The sequence below is a fragment of the Sus scrofa genome, chromosome X, assembly GCF_054392235.1.
Source record: "Sus scrofa isolate SSC_HxYL_T2T_F1_AM1 chromosome X, Sscrofa_HxYL_maternal_Yorkshire_Landrace_v2.0, whole genome shotgun sequence".
NCBI lineage: Eukaryota > Metazoa > Chordata > Mammalia > Artiodactyla > Suidae > Sus > Sus scrofa.
Genome location: NC_139401.1, coordinates 110,175,747 through 110,195,055, shown reverse-complemented (window position 1 = coordinate 110,195,055; position 19,309 = coordinate 110,175,747). Strand labels below are relative to the sequence as shown.

Below are 19,309 nucleotides of genomic sequence, written 5' to 3'. Positions count from 1 at the left end.
TCTTATACATCATTATTAGATGTTCAAAATACATTAATAAATAAAAGAAGGAAGCTACAAAATAGCATAGATATGCACAGAAGGAAACTATGATGATTTTCTTTACCATTTTAATAGTTGTTTTTCCTTGGTGGCTATTTGTGGTTACTAATTTATAGTACTGTCTCATTTTTTATGAAAATTTATTGATATATACTGTTTATAAACATACCTCCTTTACAATAACTAAAGCATTCACATTCTTTTGTAGCTCAACAATTTTTTTATAAACCAAATTGATGAACAAGTTATTACATATCAGAATGCAAGTATTACAAGAAAATTACAAAGATCCTTCAAGGTTCAAAAGAGGACTGTTGCTGCAAAGTTGTTTAGTCAAACTAAAACATATATATATAATATTCAAATGAATCTTATGGTAAATTTTGTAAAAAAAATAAAAAAAGAGAGAGAAAAAAAATCCTTTCTGTCATGGGAACCAGTATCCCACAGATTGTTAGAAAATTTATGATTTTAAATATTAGTTTTTTTCTGATATGAATATAAGATCAATGCCCACTGCTCTTTAAAAGGCCCAGGTACAGCCTTAATCCTCTGCTAAATCACCCTACCTCACCTACAATATGACATACTGCCTGGTTCCTGTTCTGGTCTCTTGGAGCTTAAATTTCTAAGTGTAGAATGACTGGTAAACATGCTTATCTGCCTCCTTTCCTGGTCTCTGAGTCACTTGATCTGAAACTACCCCCACCTGTACCTTTATGCCTGGTTTAGTTCCTAACCCAACTCTGTACCTACTGCTCAGGTTACAATTATGAATCTTGATAACGATCATGAATTACTATACTAATTTCTTCTTACTTGCAACCTCGATATACTGTGACTATTGCCACACCCACTCCACCCCAATTCTCTCCTCTGTCCCCATTTCTTCACACACATAGACAAAACCTCTGTATACATAATTCACATCTAAATCTGTTGCTCTTGGTTTCAGCCTATCTGTTCAGAATCCCAGTTTTGACCGTGTTTTCCAGATACCTTGGCCTCTTTACCCCACCATTAAAACTTGTAGTAACTAGGAGCTCCCGCTGTGGTACATAGGGATCCACAGCATCTTGAGAGCCACTAAGATGCGGGTTCAATCCCCAGCCTGGCACAGTGGCTTAAGAATCCGGCAGTTGCAGCAGCCGTAGCTTAGGTCAGGACTGTGGCTCCAATCCCTGGCCTGGGAGCTCCATATGATGTGTGGTGGCCAAAAATTACCAAAAAAAAAAAAAAAAAACTTGTAGTAACTAAACATTTTTTTTCCCACTCTCTTGAAAGTGACTTGTCAGCCCTATGCTCTTGACTGGTAGAGCAGTCTCCTGATGATTTAAACATCATTTATCTCTTACTAAGTACATGTACTCATTTAAAAATTATTTTAAAGTTATTATGAACCTTAATTCAGTGAGCCTTGTCTCCAATCCATTATTTATACTACAACAGCTTTTATGCAATTTTTATTTGAAGCAGAGAGATCTTGGATGATTTGTATGTGTGCTTTGGAAGGCAGAAATAAATGTCAACTCTTTATTCTGTACTTCTACAAATTTCTCTGTCTTTGCCATCTGTGTTTTAGAAACACATGTTCATTTCTGTTTTCTTGTATTTTATTTCCGATAAATAAGGTAATTGGGAAATAACCCTAGAAAGCCATCTCTGTTAGGAGACAGAAGTTAGATAGAAGGAGATGAAATTGGGGACTAGTTCTTATATATAAAGTTTATTTTATCATTATTTTTTTTAATATTCTTTTTTTATTACTCAAATGAATTTATCACATCTGTAGTTTTATAATGATCATAACAATCTGATTTCACAGGATTTCCATCCCACAGCCCAGGCACATCCCCCCACCCCCAAACTGTCTCCTCCAGAGACCATAAGTTTTTCAATGTCTGTGCGTCAGCATCTGTTCTGCAAAGAAGTCCCATCTGTCCTTTTTTCAGATTCCACATGTCAGTGAAAGCATTTGATGTTGGTGTCTCATTGTATGGCTGACTTCACTTAGCATAATAGTTTCTAGGTCCATCCATGTTGCTAAAAATGCTGGTATTTTGTTCTTTTTAATGGCTGAGTAATATTCCATTGTGTATATGTACCACATCTTCTTGATCTACTCCTCTGTCGATGGACATTTAGGTTGTTTCCATGTCTTGGCTATTGTAAATAGTGCTGCAATGAATATTGGAGTACATGTGTCTTTGTGAGTCATGGTTTTCTCTGGCTAGATGCCCAGGAGTGGGATTGCTGGATCAAATGGTAGTTCTATATTTATTTTTCTGAGGAATCTCCATACTGCTTTCCACAGTGGTTTCACCAATTTACAATCCCACCAACAGTGTACTAGGGTTCCTTTTTCTCCACCCCCTCTCCAGCACTTTTGGATGATGGCCATTCTGGCTGGTGTAAGGTGGTACCTCAGAGTGGTTTTGATTTGCATTTCTCTAATAATGAGTGACGCTGAACATCTTTTCATGTTTTTTTGGCCATCTGTATGTCTTCCTTGGAGAACTGTCTGTTGAGATCTTCTGCCCATTTTTTGATGGGGTTGTTTGTTTTTTTGGTATGGAGCTGCAGAAGGTGTTTGTAAATTTTGGAGATTAATCCCTTGTCAGTTGATTCACTTGCAGAGATTTTCTCCCATTCTGTGGGTTGTCTTTTTGTGTTGTTTAGGGTTTCCTGTGCTGTGCAGAAACTTTGAAGTTTGAGTAGGTCCCATTTGTTTATTTTTGTTTTTATTGTCAATACTCTGATAGGTGGATCTGAGAAGATGTTGCTATCGTTTATGTCAGAGAGTGTTTGGCCTATGTTTTCCTCAAGGAGATTGATAGTGTCTGGTCTTATATCCAGGTCTTTAATCCATTTGGAGTTTATTTTTGTGTATGGTGTTAGGGAGTGTTCTAATTTCATTCTTTTCCATGTGGCTGTCCAGTTTTCCCAGCACCACTTATTGAAGAGACTGTCTTTTCTCCACTGTATACTCTTGCTTCCTTTGTCATAGATTAGTTGGCTGTAGGTGCATGGGTTCAATTCTGGGCTTTCTATTCTGTTCCACTGATCTTTCTGCCTATCTTTGTGCCAGTACCATGCAGTTTTGATGACTGTTGCTTTGCAGTATAGTCTGAAGTCTGGGAGCCTGATTCCTCCAGCTCCATTTTTCTTTCCCAGGATGTCTTTAGCTATTCTGGGTCTTTTGTACTTCCAAACAAACTTTAAAATATTTTGTTCAAGTTCTGTGAAAATTTTCCTTGGTAATTTGATAGGGATTGCATTGAATCTGTAGATTGCCTTAGGTAGTATAGTCATTTTGATAATATTAACTCTTCCAATCCACGAGCATGGTATATCTTTCCATCTATTTGTGTCATCTTTGATTTTTTTCATCAGTGGCTTGTAGTTTTCAGAGTACACGTCTTTTGTCTGTTTAGGTAGGTTTACTCCTAGGTATTTTATTCTTTTGGATGTGATAGTAAATGGGATTGCTTCCCTAATTTCTCTTTCTGATCTTTCATTGTTAGTATATAGAAACGCTATCAACTTCTGTGTATTGATTTTGTATCCTGCAACTTTGCTAAATTTGTGGATAAGCTCTAACAGTTTTCTGGTAGAGTCTTTAGGATTCTCTAGGTATAGTATCATGTCATCTGCAAATAGCGATAGTTTTACTTCTTCCTTTCCAATTTGGATTCCTTTTATTTCTTTTACTTCTCTGATTGCTGTGGCTAGGACTTCCAGAACTATGTTGAAGAGTAGTGGCGAGAGCGGACATCCTTGTCTTGTTCCTGATCTCAGTGGGAATTCTTTCAGCTTTTCACCATTGAGAATGATGTTCGCTGTGGGTTTGTCATATATGGCCTTTATTATGTTGAGGTAGGTTCCCTCTCTTCCCACTTTCTGAAGGGTTTTTATCAGAAATGGGTGTTGGATGTTATCAAATGCTTTTTCTACATCTATTGTGATGATCATATGGTTTTTATTTTTCATTTTGTTAATGTGGTGTATCATACTGATGGATTTGTGAATATTGAAGAACCCTTGCATCCCTGGGATAAATCCCACTTGATCATGATGTACAATCCTTTTAATGTATTTTTGGATTCGGTTTGCTAGTATTTTGTTGAGGATTTTTGCATCGATGTTCATTAGTGATATTGGCCTGTAGTTTTCTTTTTTGTGATATCTTTGTCTGGTTTTGGTACCAGGGTGATGGTGGCCTCATAGAATGAGTCTGGGAGTATCCCTTCTTCTACAATTTTTTGAAATAGTTTCAGAAGGAGAGATGTTAGCTCTTCTATAAATGTTTGACAGAATTCGCCTGTGAAGCCATCTGGTCCTGGACTTTTGCTTGTTGGAAGTTTTTTAATCACAGTTTCAACTTCAGTTCGTGTGACTGGTCCATTCATCTTTTCGACTTCATCTTGGTTTAGTCTTGGAAGATTGTACTTTTCTAAGGATTTCTCCATTTCTTCTAGGTTTTCTGTTTTATTGGCATATAGTTGCATATAGTAGTCTCTTATGATCTTTTGTATTTCTGTGGTGTCCTTTGTTACTTCTCCTTTTTCATTTCTAATTTTATTGATTTGAGTCCTCTCTCTTTTTTTCTTGAGAAGTCTGGCTAAGGGTTTATCAATTTTGCTGATCTTTTCAGAGAACCAGCTTTTCGTTTCATTGATCTTTTCTATGGTTTTCTTTGTTTCTCTTTCATTGATTTCTGCTCTGATCTTTACGATTACTTTCCCTCTGCTAACTTTAGGTCTTGTCTGTTCTCTCTCAAGCTGCTTTAGATGTAAAGTTAGCTTGTTTATTTGGGCTTTTTCTTGTTCCCTGAGGTGGGCTGGTATTGGTATAAACTTTCCTCTTAGAACGGCTTTTGGTGCATCCCATAGGTTTTGGGGTGTCATAACTTCGTTGTCATTTGCTGCTAGGTATTTTTTAATTTCCTCTTTGATTTCTTCAGTGATCCATTGGTTGTTCAGTAGCATGTTGTTGAGTCTCCACATGTTTGTGTTTTTTGCAGTTTTTTTCTTGTTGTTGATTTCCAGTCATATAGCATTGTGGTTGGAAAAGATGCTTGATATGATTGCAATTTTCTTAAAGTTACTGAGGTTGGATTTGTAGCCCAGGATATGGTCAATCTTAGAGAATGTTCCATGTGCACTTGAGAAGAATGTGTATTCTGTTTCTTTTGGATGGAATATCCTATAAATCTCTATTAAGTCCACCTGGTTTAATGCTTCTTCATTCAGGGCCTGTGTTTCCTTATTGATTTTCTGTCTGGTTGATCTGTCCATTGCTTTGAGTGGGGTGTTAAAATCCCCCACTATGATTGTATTATTATCAATTTCTCCTTCTAAGGTTGTTATCAGTTGCCTTATATATTGTGGTGAACCTATGTTGGGTGTGTAGATATTTAAAATTGTTATAACATCTTCTTGGACTGATCCTTTCATCATTATGTAATGTCATTCTTTGTCCCTGAAAATATTCTTCATTTTAAAGTTTATTTTGTCTGATATGAGTTTTGCTACTCCAGCTTTCATTTGATCCCTGTTTGCATGAAATATTTTCTTCCATCCTCTCACTTTCAATTTGTATGTGTCCCTAGAAGTGAAGTGGGTCTCTGAAGACAGCATATATATGGGTCTTGTTTTTGTATCCATTCAGCCAGTCTATGTCTTTTGGTTGGGGCGTTTAGTCCATTCACATTTAAGGTAATTATTGATATGTATGTTCTTATTGCCTTTTTATTAATTACTTTGGATTTGTTTTTGCTGCTCTTTTTCCTTTCCTTCTTCTCTTGTTCTTTTCTGCCTATAGAACTTCCTTTAGTATTTGTTGTAAGGCTGGTTTAGTGTTGCTGATTTCTCTCAGCTTTTGCTTGTCTACAAAGCTTTTGATTTCTCCTTCAAATCTGAATGAGAGCCTTCCTGGGTAGAGTAATCGTGGCTGGAGGTTTTTTCCCTTCATCACGTTGAGTATATCATGCCACTCCCTTCTGGCCTGCAGAGTTTCTGCTGAAAAATCTGCCGATAGCTTTATCGGGGTTCCCTTGTATGTTATTTGTTTCTTTTCCCTAGCTGCTTTCAAGATTTTGTCTTTAATTTTGGTCAGTTTGATTAGTATGTGTCTCGGGGTGTTCCTCCTTGGGCTTATTTTGTATGGTACTCATGCTTCCTGGATTTGAGTGAGTGATTCCTTCCCCATGTTAGGGAAGTTTTCGGCTATTACATCTTGGAATATTTTTTCTGTCTCCTTCTCTCTCTCTTCTCCTTTTGGCACCCCTATAATACGAATGTTGGTGCGTTTCACGTTGTCCCAGAGTTCGCTGAGACTCTCTTCATTTGTTTTCAATCTTTTTTCTCTTTTCTGTTCTGCATCCGTAATTTCTACTCATCTGTCCTCCACCTCGCTTATTCGTTCTTCTGCCTCCTGTATTCTGCTGTTAGCTGCTTCTAGTGAGTTTTTTATTTCAGTTATTGTATTTTGCATCTCTTCTTGTTTAAGTTTTATATGTTGTATCTCTTTGGTCAGTGTTTCCTGTAAGTTATCCATCTTTGCCTCCAGTTCATTTCCAATGTCTTGCATCTTCTTCAGCATTAACAGTCTAAAGTCTTTTTCCTGGAGGGTGAGAATCTCCTCATGGCTTAGCTGTTTTTCTGGGTTTTTTTCTTTATCCCTCATCTGAGTTATAATTCTCTGTCTTTTCATTTTTATAGGTTTTTGGTGTGGTGACCTTCTTACAGATAATAGAGTTGTAGCCTCTCTTACTTCTGATGTCTGCACCCCTGTGGCTGAGGTCAGTATGGGGGCTTGGTGTAGGCTTCCTGATGGGAGGGGCTGATGCTTACCCACTGGTAGGTGGAACAGATTCTAATCCCTCTGGTGGGTGGGGCTTAGTCTTTATATGGGATTAGAGGCAGCTGTGTGCCTGAGGGGTCTTTAGGTAGCCTGTTTACTGAGGGGTGGGGCTGTGATCCCACCTGGGTTGTTGTTTGCCCTGGGGCTTCTCAGTGGCTGGCTGACAGGTGGGGCCAGATTTTCCCAAAATGGCCACCTCCAGAGAAAGGCAGCTGCTGAATATTCCTGAGAGCTTTGCTTCCAATGTCCTTCCCTCACAACAAGCCACATTCACCCCTGTCTTCCCAGGATGTCCTCCAAGAACTGTAGTCAGGTCTGACCCAGATTCCCTTGGAGACCTCACTCTACCCTGGGACCCAGTGCACGTGAAAGTCTGTGTGTGCCTTTTAAGAATGGCGTCTCAGTTTTCCCCAGTCCTGTGGCGCTCCTGCACACAAGCCCCACTGGCCTTCAATGCCAGATGTTCCAGGGGCTCTTTCTCCCTGCGCCAGATCCCCACACATGAGAGTTTGATGTGTGGCTCAGAACTCTCACTCCTGTAGGTGAGTCTCTCTCTGTGAACCAGTTAGTTTTCAGTCTGTGGAGCTTCCCACCCAGGAGGTATGGGGTTGTTTAGATTGTGAAATCGCCCCTCCTACCTCTTGATGTGGCCTCCTTTTTTTCTTCTGGAGTAGGGTATGTTTTTTATGGTTTCCAGTCCATTTTGGTGAAGTATGCTCAGTCTTTAGTTGTGAATTTTATTGTTTTTAGGAGAGAAGTTGTGCTCTAGTCCTTCTATTCCGCCATCTTAATCCCCCTTCCGGGTATATAATTAGGTTTAAAATGATGCCATGACCTCACTGTGTCTTATCTTTCTCCACTGGTCTCTAAACATGTCTGTGCAGGTGAGCCACTTTTGCTATTAAAATCTGGGGTCCGGGGAGTTTCCACCATGGCTCAGCAGTAAGGAACCCAACTAGTATTCATGAGGATGTGGATTTGATCTCTAGCCTCACTCAGTGGGTTGGGTTAAAGGATCTGGCATTGCTGTGAGCTGTGGTGTAGGTGGCAGACATGGATTGGATCTGGCACTGCTTTGGCAGTGGCATAGGCTGGCAGCTGCAGCTCTGATTCAAGCCCTAGCCTGGGAACTTTCATGTGCCCCAGGCATGGCCCTAAAAAGAAAAATAAATAAATAAAAATTAAAACAATAAAATCTGGGGTCCAAAATTTAACCCTATAACAAGTGGAAATTCAGAAGGTCAGAGCAAATTAAGATGTAGTTTTGTTTATTAAATAAATATAATGAAAATAACTACGTTTTGCATTTCTCACTTGGAGTAATTGGGATTGAATTGTTTTCTCACCTGTTAACAGATAATAGGATCATATATATATATATATATATTTGTATACATATACACACACATATATGGTTTATTTTACTGTTGCTACATATTATTACTAGAACATTGTGCCTCTAATAGGTCCCTGGAAAAAAAATTACGTCATACCCCACACCAAGTTAGACTAATTTATATAAAGCTCAACACATACTTTGTACACTTCAAATCTGAGCAAATGTGAAGCTAATATGAAGTTGGAGCATAAATCTATTTTCTCAATTCTTCCAACAACCCTATGAATTGGTATCAATTCACTTCAGCATGACAGTAAGCACCAAGGTCTGTGTGACAGGAATATGTTCCTATATTTAGTAAAAATGTACTGCTTTTTGGTAAAGAGGACAATGAATGAATAATGAAGTAACATATCTTATCTTCAAATAGATTAAGATTAGGTAGTTCAAGAAAAAAAAAAACTAACAGTGCTTTGTTTCACCTTTTTAAACCCCATGTTGACATGATCTAGTCTCTGAATTTTCATACTGGAGTTCTATCCAACTTAGACCTTTGCTTCTGAGGCTTAGATTACTGACTACTCTCCAAGTAACATCTTTCTGATACTGATGCCTCTCAACTCATGTTTCCCTCTGAATTCTCCCTTCTCTATATAGGTAGTCAAATTTCTTTTTCATCTTCCCTGATCCCAATTAGGGTATAGATGTAATAGCAATACCAGGGCAGATATTATTATCCCCATTTCACAGAGTTCATTATTCTAAATTAAATAGCTATTTTAAAAGAACATTCCAAATTTAACTAGGAGGCCTATCCTTACTCTACAATAAGTAATCTATTTCAGAAAGTGAACTATATCCTCAAATAAAAAATTTTCTAGGAGTTCCCGTCATGGCACAGTGGAAATGAATCTGACTAGGAACCATGAGGTTGCAGGTTGAATCCCTGGCCTCGCTCAGTGGTTTAAGGATCTGGTGTTGCTGTGAGCTGTGGTGTAGGTTGCAGACACAACTCAGATCTGGCGTTCCTATGGCTCTGGGGTAGGCTGCAGCTGCAGCTCCAATCAGACCCCTAGCCTGGAAACCTCCATATGCCGCAGGTTGTGGCTCTAAAAAAACAAAAGACAAAAAAAAATTTTCTAGAAACTTCTTGCTATATTAATTGATTTTGAACAATATATTTATTATCTTTCACTTTGGATATATTATCAAGTTATTGGTCACACATTCTGCATAGTCAGTGCCCTGATAATTATCCAGTCACTCATTCAAAACTATGAAAATATTTATGGGAAAGCAGTAATGAATAAAGGAGATATGGTCCTGGATTCATGTAGCTAATGCTTCTTAGCATTTGGTTTACATAATATCAAGTAATAAGCATTATCATATCCCCCAAAACAGCATGTCAAAACTGGTTCAAAAGGACTAATTTTATGAGTCCTTTTAGAGACTGGAAGGTTCTTTCCTCAGAAGTGCCAATCCTTCCATACTTCCTTGATGGAAATAGATTGTCTTTATCTTTGCCCAATATGACTGCAGGAGCATTTAACCTTCTCACTAACCATCTGCTTAACAAGATTTCAATCAATTTCTTGTTGACAAAAACCCAACAATTAACTAATTGGGCTAATTGTTACTTGATATCTCAGGTAGGCTCTCAGCTTGCCATACCTTAGCAGGTATTTCTAGTCTTAGCTTCTAGCCCTTACGGATATAGCTTTATTACTCTAATCTAAGCCTTAGGTCTAAGGCTGATGGCACACTAGTGCCAAGGATCACAGAGAGGTCATAGATCAGGGGAATATTCAACAAAAGTTAAAAAAAAAAAAAGGTGAGACTGGAGACTAATGTTTCCAGTAGTGTGGTAAATTATATAATACGGAAGACCATTCTACTATAAAACAACTTTATCTTAGAAAGAAGATGCTTAGTAAAATATGATAGAATTTAAAAGATGAAGGTAGATTTCCCAAAACACAACAATTTACCCCACTTTGAAAAAGGTAAAAAATAAGAATAAACCTGAGCTTGGGGTGATCAGATAGCAAGAAAGGGGAAAGCTAGAAGAAGCTTGGCCTGGCCATGCAAAATCTGCCTCCATTGTGCGGTGATCCTGCCAATCCCGGCTGCCATGGGGAAGAGCCCGATGGGTTCTCACCAGCCCAGGTAGTTGCTCAAGTCCGTGGGGGGTGCTGCATTCCTGTGGAACAGCTGACTAGCACCACCAGCCCCCAGAAAGAGACCCCACAGCTCAGAAAAGATAGAACAAGCTTGGCCCAACAATGGAAAATCTGCCTCCATTGGGAGGAGGTCCTGCCAATCCCGGCTGCCCTGGGGAAGAGCCCCTTGGGTTCTCAGTGGCTCAGTTAGCCACGCCAGACCTTGGGGGGTGCTGCAAACCCATGGAACAGCTGCCCAGCACCTTCAGCCCCCTGGAAAAGGCAAGGAGCCCAGAAAAACTAGAACAAGCTCAGCACAGTCATGCAAAATCTGCCTCAATTGGGGGGTGGTCCACCAAACCCAGTTGCCCTGGGGAAGAGCCCCTTGGGTTCTCAGCAGCCCAGCTGGCCACTCTAGACCCTGGGGGGTGATGCACTCCCATAGAACAGCTGACCAGCACCACCAGCACCCTGTAAGAGCCCCACAGCCCAAAAACACCAGAGCAAGCTCTGCCCGGCCGAGTGAAATCTGCTTCCATCACGGTGTGGACCTCCCAGTCCTGTCTGCCCTCAGGAAGTCCTCCTTTGCTTCAGAGAGACCCTGTCAGCCCAGCCCACCCTCTGGAAAAGCCATGCTGCCTCAAAGAAGATGGACCAACAATGCCAGCCCTCAGGAAACATTCCACAGCAATGCCAAGGCAAACCATGCCCGGCCACGGGGAGTACAACTCCACCAGGAAAAAGAAAACAACAAGCAAGATGAAGAAGCTGAGAAACCACTCCCAGTTAAAACCAACAGGAGAACTCACCTAAAACAGTCAACAATGAAACAGACCTCTGCAGTCTGACAGACCTGGAGTTCAAAAGAGAAATAGTGAAAATACTGAAGGAATTAAGAGAAGATGTGAACAGTAATGCAGATGCCCTCAGAAAGGAACTAGAAAATATAAGGAGGAGCCAAGAAAAACTAGAAAATTCAATTGCAGAGATACAAACTGAGCTAAGGGCAGAAAAACCAGAATGAATAATGCAGAAGAACGAATTAGTGATGTGGAAGATAGAATAATGGAAATCACCCAATCACGTCAGCAGACAGAAAACCAAATGAAAAAAAACATGAAAGCAACACAAGAGACCTACGGGATAATATAAAGCGGGCCAATCTACGCATAATAGGAATTCCAGAAGGAGCAGAAAAAGATAAGGGGATGGAAAACATATTTGAAGAAATTATCACTGGAAACATCCCAAATATAAAGGATACTGAGATCAAGACACAGGAAGCACAGAAGGCCCCAAACAAGTTGAACCCAAATAGACCCACACCAAGACACATAATAATGAAAATGGCAAAAGTTAGTGATAAAGAGAGGATCCTAAAGGCAGCAAGAGAAAAGCAGAATGTTAGCTATAAAGGGAAACCCCATAAGGTTATCAGCTGATTTCTCTACAGAAACTCTACAGGCCAGGAAGGAATGCCAAGAGATATTTAAAGTGCTAAAAGGAAAAAATATGCAACCTAGAAAACTCTATCCAGCAAGAATATCATTTAAAATAGAAGGGGAAATAAATTTTTTCCAACAAACAAAAGCTAAAAGAATACAGCAATACAAAACCCAGGCTAAAAGAAATATTGAAAGGGCTTCTTTAACCAAAAAGAAAGGAAGGAAAGAAAGGCGGGAAAAAGAAAAAAAAAAAAAAAAAGAGGAAGAACTAGGATTGAGGAAACCACAATCAGACAGCAGTCACTCAAATAAGCCAGCATACAGATTCAATCATGAACATATTTCAAACAAAACAAAATGAAAAAGAAAAAAAAAACAGTCATCAAAATCATAAAATGTGGGCATGAGAAGTAAGGAAATAAATAATCCCTTTTAGTTTGTTTGTTTGTTTCTCTTCTTAATTTTAGTATAGTAATGAAGTGTTCAAACCTACAGGACCATCAGGCCAAAACACACAATTATAGGAAGGGGTTAGCATACTTAAAAAACAGGGCAACCACAAGCCAAAACCAAACATTGCATTCGCAAAAAATGAAAAGAAAAAAAAAAAAACAAAAACACTCAAGCAGAACATAATCGGAGCCCATCCAACCAAGAAAAGAAAGGAAGAATAGAGAACCATAGAATCAACTGGAACACAAGGTTTAAAATGGCAATAAATAATCATCTATCAATTATCACCTTAAATGTCAATGGACTGAATGCTCCCATCAAAAGACACAGAGTGGCTGAGTGGATAAAAAAGCAAAAACCTTCAATATGCTGCCTACAAGAAACTCACCTTAGGACAAAGGACACATATAGATTGAAAGTGAAAGGGTGGGGAAAAATATTTCACGCCAATAGCCATGAGAGGAAAGCAGGAGTTGCAATACTCATATCAGACAAAATAGACTTTAAAACAAAAGACTTAAGGAAAGACAAAGAAGGACACTATTTGATGATTAAGGGATCCATCCAAGGAGAGGATGTTACTATCAGCAACGTATATGCCCCAAATACAGGAGCACCCAGATACCTACAACAAATATTAACAGACATAAAGGGAGAAATTGATGGGAATACAATCATAGCAGGAGACTTTAATACCCCCCTCACACCAATGGACAGATCCTCTAGACAGAAAACCAATACAGCAACAGAGATCCTAAAGGAAACAATAGAAAAGTTAGACTTCATTGATATCTTCAGGACACTACATCCAAAAAGATCAGGATACACATTCTTCTCAAGTGCACATGGAACATTCTCAAGAATCGACCACATATTGGGACACAAAGCTAACCTCAACAAATTTACAAGCATAGAAATTATTTCAAGTATCTTCTCTGACCACAATGCCATGAAACTAGAAATCAACCATGGGAAAGAAACGAGAAAAAACCGACTACATGGAGACTAAACAACATGCTACTAAAAAACCAATGGGTCAATGAGGAAATCAAGAAGGAAATTAAAAAATACCTGGAGACAAATGATAATGAAGACACAACCTCTCAAAATCTTTGGGACAGTGCAAAAGAAGTGCTCAGAGGGAAATTCATAGCAATACAGGCCTTTCTCAAAAAAGAAGAAAGATCTCAACTTGACAACTTAACCCTCCACCTAAACGAATTAGAAAAAGAAGAACAAAAAAGACCTAAAGTCAGCAGAAGGAAGGAAATGATAAAGATCAAAGAGGAAATCAATAAAATAGAGATTCAAAAAACAATAGAGAAAATTAATAAAACCAAGAGCTGGTTCTTTGAAAAGGTAAACAAAACTGACAAACCTCTGGCAGGACTCACCAAGAAGAGGAGAGAAAGAACTCAAATAAACAAAAGTATAAATGAAAAAGGAGAAATCACAACAGATTCTGCAGAAATACAAAAAACCATAAGAGAATACTATGAAAAACTATATGCCAACAAATTTGACAATCTGGAAGAAGTGGACAATTTTCTAGAATCTTACAGCCTGCCAAAACTGAATCAAGAAGAAACAGACCAACTGAACAGACTGATCACTAGAAATGAAATTGAAGAAGTCATAAATACACTCCCTACAAATAAAAGTCCAGGACCAGATGGCTTCAGAGGTGAATTTTACCAAACATATAAAGAGGATCTGGTGCCCATCCTCCTTAAACTTTTTCAAAAGGTTGAAGAAGAAGGAATACTCCCAAAGATATTTTATGATGCCACCATCACCCTCATTCCAAAACCAGGCAGAGATACCACCAAAAAAGAAAACTATCGGCCAATATCTTTGATGAATATAGATGCAAAAATTCTCAAGAAAATCTTAGCCAACCGAATCCAACAACATATCCAAAAAATCATACACCATGACCAGGTAGGGTTCATCCCAGGTTCACAAGGATGGTTCAACATATGCAAATCAATCAACGTCATATGCCACATTAACAAAAGAAAAGTCAAAAACCATATATGATCATCTCAATAGACGCAGAAAAAGCATTTGACAAAGTCCAACATCCATTCAGGATCAAGACCCTCGCCAAAGTGGGTATAGAGGGAACATTCCTGAACATAATCAAAGTCATTTATGACAAACCCACAGCAAAATAATACTCAATGGAGAAAAACTGAAAGCCTTCCCACTCAAATCTGGAACAAGACAGGGATGCCCACTCTCACCACTGCTCTTCAACATAGTTTTGGAAGTCCTAGCCACAGCAATCAGACAAACAAAAGAAATAAAAGGCATCCATATGGGAAGAGAAGAGATCAAACTGCCACTGTATGCAGATGACATGATACTATACATAGAAAACCCTAAGGACTCAACCCAAAAACTCCTTGAACTGATAAACAAATTCAGCAAAGTAGCAGGATATAAGATTGACATTCCCAAGTCAGTCGCATTTCTGTATACCAGCAATGAAATATTAGAAAAGGAATACAAAAATAGTTCTTCAAATTGCACCCCCAAAAATCAAATACCAGGGAATATACCTGACCAAGGAGGTAAAGGACTTACAATACGCTGAGAACTATAAAACTTTAATCAAGGAAATCAAAGAAGATGTAAAGAACTGGAAAGATATTCCATGTTCATGGACTGGAAAAATCAACATTGTAAAAATGGCCATACTACCCAAAGCAATCTACAGATTCAATGCAATCCCTATCAAATTACCCATGACATTTTTCACAGAACTAGAACAAACCATCCAAAATTTTATATGGAAGCAAAAAAAAAACCCAGAATTGCCAAAGCAATCCTGAGAAACAAAAACCAAGCAGGGGGCATAACTCTCCCAGACTTCAAGAAATATTACAAAGCCACAGTCATCAAGACAGTGTGGTACTGGTATCAAAACAGACAGACAGACCAATGGAACAGAATAGAGAACCCAGAAATAAATGCAGACACCTTTGGTCAATTAATCTTTGACAAGGGAGGCAAAAACATAAAATGGGAAAAAGAAAGTCTGTTCAGCAAGCATTGCTGGGAAACCTGGACAGCTGCATGCAAAGCAATGAAACTAGAACACACCCTCACACCATGCACAAAAATACACTCCAAATGGCTGAAAGGCTTAAATATACGACAGGACACCATCCAACTCCTAGAAGAGAACATAGGCAAAACACTCTCTGACATCAACCTCATGAACATTTTCTCAGGTCAGTCTCCCAAAGCAATAGAAATTAGAGCAAAAATAAGCCCATGGGACCTCATCAAACGGACAAGCTTTTGCACAGCAAAGGAAACCCAAAAGAAAACAAAAAGACAACTTACAGAATGGGAGAAAATAGTTTCAAGTGATGCAATGGACAAGGGCTTAATCTCCAGTATATATGAGCAACTTATATAACTCAACAGCAGAAAAGCCAATCAACAAATGGAAAAATGGGCACAAGACCTGAATAGACTGTTCTCCAAGGAAGATATACAGATGGCCAGCAAACACAGGAAAAAATGCTCAACATCGCTGATTATAAGAGAAATGTAAATCAAAACTACCTTGAGATACCACCTCACACCAATCAGAATGGCCATCATTCATAAGTCCACAAATAACAAGTGCTGGAGGGGCTGTGGAGAAAAGGGAACACTCCTGCACTGCTGGTGGGAATGTAAACCGGTACAGCCACTATGGAGAACAGTTTGGAGATGCCTTAGAAACCTTTACATAGAACTTCCATATGACCCCGCAATCCCACTCTTGGGCATATATCCAGACAAAACTCTACTTAAAAGAGACCCAGGCACCCGCATGTTCACTGCAGCACTATTCACAATAGCCAGGACATGGAAACAACGCAAATGTCCATCAACAGTTGTTTGCATTAGGAAGAAGTGGTATATATACACAATGGAATACTACTCAGCCATAAAAAAGAACGACATAATGCCATTTGCAGCAACATGGGTGGAACTAGAGAGTCTCATACTGAGTGACGTGAGTGTGAAGGTCAAATACCATATGATATCACTAATAACTGGAATCTAATATCCAGCACAAATGAACATCTCCACAGAAAAGAAAATCATGGACTTGGAGAATAGCCTTTTGGCTGCCTGACTGGAGAGGGAGGGAGTGGGAGGGATCAGGAGCTTGGGGTTATGAGATACAGCTTGTAATGGATTTACAATGAGATCCTGCTGAGTAGCTTTGAGAACTATGTCTAAATACTCATTTTGCAACAGAACAAATGGTGGAAAAAATGTATACATGAAAGTGTAACTTGGCCCCTATGCTGTAACAGCAGAAAAATAAATAAATTAAAAAAAAAGAAAGGGGACATGGTATTATCATGATGAAAAATGCTCATGGAAGCACTGCTATTGTGACACAAAACTTGTGTCACAACTATGTGTCAACAGGTGGAAAAGTTGAAACTAAGACATCTAGATTAATTTAGGAATCTCAAGGAAAATTAAAAGGATTATTTCTACCTCACACCTGGCTATATATTACAATCTCAAATTGAGCTTGCTTTATGGTCCTTCAAATTCAAATTTTATAATCTTATAGGCTATATTCTCTGGCTCAAGGAAATTAAGTTAAATCCATTGTCAAAAATATATTTAGAACTGTCACAATTATTTGGATATTGAACAACATAGTTCTAAATAATCAGTGAGTAAAGCTTTAAATGCTTAGATAAGTACAATTACCTCAACTCAATGATCTAAGCTTCTATCTTACACAACTGCAAAAAGAACAAATTGAACCCAAAGTAAAAGAAAGAACATAAAAATATAAGAGCAGAAATCAATTACATAGAAAATTAACAAAGGAAAAAAATCAATTAAAGTTGGTCCTTTTAAAAAAATCCATAAAATTAATGTACTTTTAGATAGATAAGAACAACATAATGAAGCTTCAAATTTCCAGGATCATGGAAAAAAAAAGAGGGAGTATGACTACAAATCATTTAGGCTTTAAAATTATGAATGAATATTATTAATAACTGTATGCCAATAAATTCAAATATGTAGATGAAGTGGACAAAATCCTTTAAAGGCACAAATTATCAAACTGACCCAAGTAGAAATAGAAAACTGAATAACATTTTACCTATTAGAAATATTAAATAATCAACTGAATATCTCCCAAAAAGAAAACAAGAGACCCCAGTGCTTTCACATGAATTATTTCTAACATGTCTACAAGCAATAACTCTAATCCTACAAAACCATTTTAGAAAATAGGGGAGGGAACAATTCCCAACTCAATTTATGAGGATGATATAATTTTTTTTTAGTGGCTCATTAGTTTATTATCAAAGGATATAACTCAGGAACTACCAAATGGAGGAGAGGCAGAGGGAAAGGTATGGAGATGGGGCACAGAACTTTCAAGCCCTCTTTGAGTGCCCCACTCTCTAAGCACTTCTACCTGTTCACCAACCCAGAAGCCCTCCAAATCCTTTTGGGCTTTTATGGAGGATTCATTATAAAAGCATGATTGATATTAACTCATTGACAACCGGTGACTGATTCAAACTTTAGCCGCATTCCTACCTCTGGAAATCAGTGAGTGAGACTGATAGTTCCAACCCCATAATCAAGGTTGGTTCCCCTAGCAACCAGCTCCCCTCCTTAGGTATTTTCCTAAAGAGGATTGCATAATCTTGTGAAAATCAGAAAAATACATTATAAGAATAGAAAACTACTGACTAATATCTTCATGAACCATGACAAAAAAAATACTTAACAAAGCATTAATAAATTGAATCTAGCAATAGGTCAAAAGGATTATACACAATTATTATGTAGTGTTTACTCCAGGCATTCAAGGTTGCTTTCATATTTAAAAATCTATCTATGTATCTTTCCACACTAACATAATGAATGATAAAAACACATGATCATCTCAATATATGCAGGAGAATTATTTGACAAAATTTAAGTCATCCATGATAAAAGCTCTCAGCAAACTAGGAATATAATGTAAATTATCTAATATGAAAACAGTATCAATGAAAAAACTAGAGTGAACATGATAAAAAAATTCTGAATGCTTTTCCTCTAATATCCAGAAAAGGATTATGCTATTCCTGTTCTAACCATGTCTACCGAGCACCGTATTGGATATCCTAGTCATAGCAATGAGGAAAGAAAAATAAAAGGTCTAAATATTGAAAAGGATGAAACAAAATAGTTCTTTTAATAGAAGATGTGACTATCTATGTAATAACTTCCTAAACAACTTATCCTTGCTTAAGTAAATGCATAACTAATGAGAGCCAATTTTCTCACTGTTGGGAAAAGGAGTTAATCACATGAATAGGAAAAGACTATCATATACCCTGCAGTATTGAAATTTTAGACATTAGGTATAAACTCAAAATTTAATCTGCTGCTGAAAATTAAGAGAAAGTAGAACAATTTCTACAAATGGTAATGCACGAATCCTATACTTGGACATTCATTTACAGCACAGAAAGGGCAGGGAGATGTTACCTGCATCATTCCATACAGATTTCCAGTACATCTCATGCCAAGAGGAATCCCCTCTGCCATAGCTTACCCTATACAAGCAAGAGAGAAGACAGAAGACTCAAATAAAATATCAGAAACAAATAACAGACATTACAATGAATGTCTCAGAAATAAAAATTATCTTAAGGGACTATTATAAACAATTATGTATCAACAAATTGGATAACCTGAAAAAAAAACAGATAAAATTCTAGAAACATACAATAGACTAAAGCACAATCAAGAAGAAATAGGAAGGAGACAGGATTAAGATGGCAGAGTAGCAGGACTGGAACTCAACTTCCTTCATAAAAGCAACAAAATTATAACCAACTGCTGAATAACCTTCAATCAAATAGACTATAAACTATATTCTATTCCAGAAGACAAAAAAGAAGTCACATCAAGGTGGTAGGAGAGGCAATTATGCAATATAAGCTACCCCATCCCAGCCAGGT

At 38.0% G+C, this 19,309-nt stretch overlaps 1 long non-coding RNA gene across 6 annotated transcripts in view; it reads right to left on the bottom strand.

The window, feature by feature from the left end:
• LOC102165926 (uncharacterized) overlaps window positions 1–19,309 on the bottom strand; it is a 1,721,850-nt gene that overhangs the window by 552,822 nt on the left and 1,149,719 nt on the right. For 5 of the 6 annotated variants that reach the window (XR_014835565.1, XR_014835563.1, XR_014835570.1 and 2 more), the window contains one exon: window positions 18,834–18,901. The exons of the other annotated variant lie outside the window; for it this stretch is intronic. This is a non-coding gene — a long non-coding RNA (uncharacterized LOC102165926). The remainder of the gene's footprint in view (window positions 1–18,833; window positions 18,902–19,309) is intronic. 6 annotated transcript variants of the gene reach the window in all.